Here is a 2,291-nt window from a genome sequence, read left to right on the forward strand (position 1 = left end):
TGTCTCCCTTCGCCCATGTTTTTGTTGTTCATCCCCCTGGGGGGATGAGGGGATTATACCTCGATCATTGTGTTTGGTTCCCTGAGGTTTTGTCTCTCTAGAGAACCCTGTCTAACACATTCCCCCTTCCTCCCCTTTTCCCCTTACTGTCCTCCTCCCCTCCTGGTATTGCTACTTCTAGTTCTGCTCCTGAGGGGTTTATCTGACCTGGATTCCATGGGTTGTGAGCTCTTATGTGTACCAGTGTGCATGTTCCGGTCTAGCGAGAACTGAAAGGCAGGACTGGGGTCATGATAGGGTAGTGTGATAGTCTGGGTGGAGTAGAGAAACAAGTCCATAGAAGCTCATATGTGTGTAACAAAGAGCTTTATAGCATTCCTGGATCGGTACGGTGGATGAGAGACTTGGCATCTCACAGCTTTCCTCCAGCTCATCACTCCCACCACCATGCCCGTCACCACTGAGCAGGAGTTTGAGGAACTGGATACGCAGAATTGCTTGCGGCAGCTATACCTGGAAATTCGAAAGGAGTCCCATGACTATCCTCATAGAGTGGCCAAGTTTCCAGAAAACAGAACTCGAAACCGATACAGAGATGTGGACCCACAGTCCACTTCCTAATGCATGATGTCATTTCTGGCTCATGGGTTGGCAGCAAAAACTAAAAGGCATTGTCATGCTAAACCGGGTTGTGGAGAAAGAATCAGTTAAACGTGTACAGTACTGGCCAAAAAAAGATGACTGAGAACTATTGTTTAAAGAAACAGGATTCAGTGTGAAGCTCTTAAAAGAAGATGTGAAATCATACTATACAGTATATCTATTGCAATTAGAAAATATCAGTAGTGGTGAAACCAAAACAATCTCTCACTTTCATTATACCAGCTGGCCAGATTATGGAGGCCCTGAATCCCCAGCTTCATTTCTCCACTTCTTATTTAAAGTGAGAGAATCTGGCTCCCTGAAACTGGAATATGGACCTGTGGTGGTTCACTGCAGTGCTGGTATGGGGCGGTCGGGCACATTTTCCTTAGTAAACACCTGTCTTATTTTGATGGAAAAAGGAAATGATATCAATATTAAACAAGTGCTACTGAATATAAGAAAATATTGAATGGGACTTATTCAGATACCAGAACAACTCAGATTCTCAAAAACGGCTGTAATAGAAGGCGCAAAGTTTATAAAGGGAGACTCAGATATACAGAAACGAAGGAAAGAACTATCTAAGAAAGACTTGTCCCCAGAGTTTGATCATTCCCCAACCAAAATAATGACTAAAAAATATGATGGGAACTACACACAAAAATAGGCTGAGAATCAAAGGCTGGGGAAAAGTGTACCAAGCAAGCAGCAATTCTAAAAAGCAGGGGTTGCAATCCTAATCTCAGATAAAACTGACCTCAACATGCAAACCATAAACAGGGATAAGGAGGGACACTACATAATGTTCACGGAAACGGTAGACAAAAAAACCACTAAGCATTTTAAACATATATTCCCTGAATGACAGACCAACTGAATACGTCAACCAAACACTCCAAAAGATGAAAAAAGAAATCATAGCCTCAACAATTTTTTTTACAGCGCCACGTGGGTTTATTTGTACAACAAACAGCACAAGAAGACACCAGCGCCATGCAGGCAGCAGCCCAGGGCTCACACCAGTCCCTCTCGCCCTCACAGAGAACTCTACTTTGTGGGAGCCTGGGGGCCTTTGGGAGCTTGAGCTGGGGCAGGGGCGCCTTTGGGAGCTTTTGCTGGAGTCGTGGCCTTGGCTGGAGCATCAGCCTTGCTTTGTGCCCTGGTCTTGGGCCGGCAGAACCTCAGACACTTGGCAATACGTGCCCGAGCCCGCTTGCCAAGCTTGGGGTGGGCAATGAAGGCCAGTCGGCTGAGCTTGCGGTTGACGCCCATTGGGATCTTGGCCTTGACCTCTGTGGGCTTCACAAGATCCTTGATGGCCTCAGCGCGAGCAGCCGCAGCCTTGGCGTTGTTGGCCTGCATTTTCTTCAGGCCCTTCTTGTTGTGCTTCTTGGCGAAGCGCATGTTCCTCAGGAACTTGGGGTCCACCCCCTTAAGAGATTCGTATTGTTGTGACCGGGGTTTTTTGATGCCGTTTCTGTGCCATTTCCGGGATTGGTTGTGCGTGGTGTGGTTCTTGGATTTGGCCATGTCTGCACCGACGCCTGCAGCTCCCAGAACCGCCTCAACAATTTTAGTAGGTGATTTCAATACACCACTTTCTCAGAAAGATAGATCACAGGGAAAGAAACAACAAGGAGGCTGGA

At 46.7% G+C, this 2,291-nt stretch overlaps 1 pseudogene; it reads left to right on the forward strand.

Moving 5' to 3' along the window:
- Positions 1-447: 447 nt before the first annotated feature.
- LOC142440177 (tyrosine-protein phosphatase non-receptor type 2 pseudogene) lies at positions 448-1,312 on the forward strand (annotated as a pseudogene).
- Positions 1,313-2,291: the final 979 nt, after the last annotated feature.

The sequence above is a fragment of the Tenrec ecaudatus genome, chromosome 2 (assembly GCF_050624435.1).
Source record: "Tenrec ecaudatus isolate mTenEca1 chromosome 2, mTenEca1.hap1, whole genome shotgun sequence".
In the NCBI taxonomy this organism is placed as follows: Eukaryota; Metazoa; Chordata; class Mammalia; order Afrosoricida; family Tenrecidae; genus Tenrec; species Tenrec ecaudatus.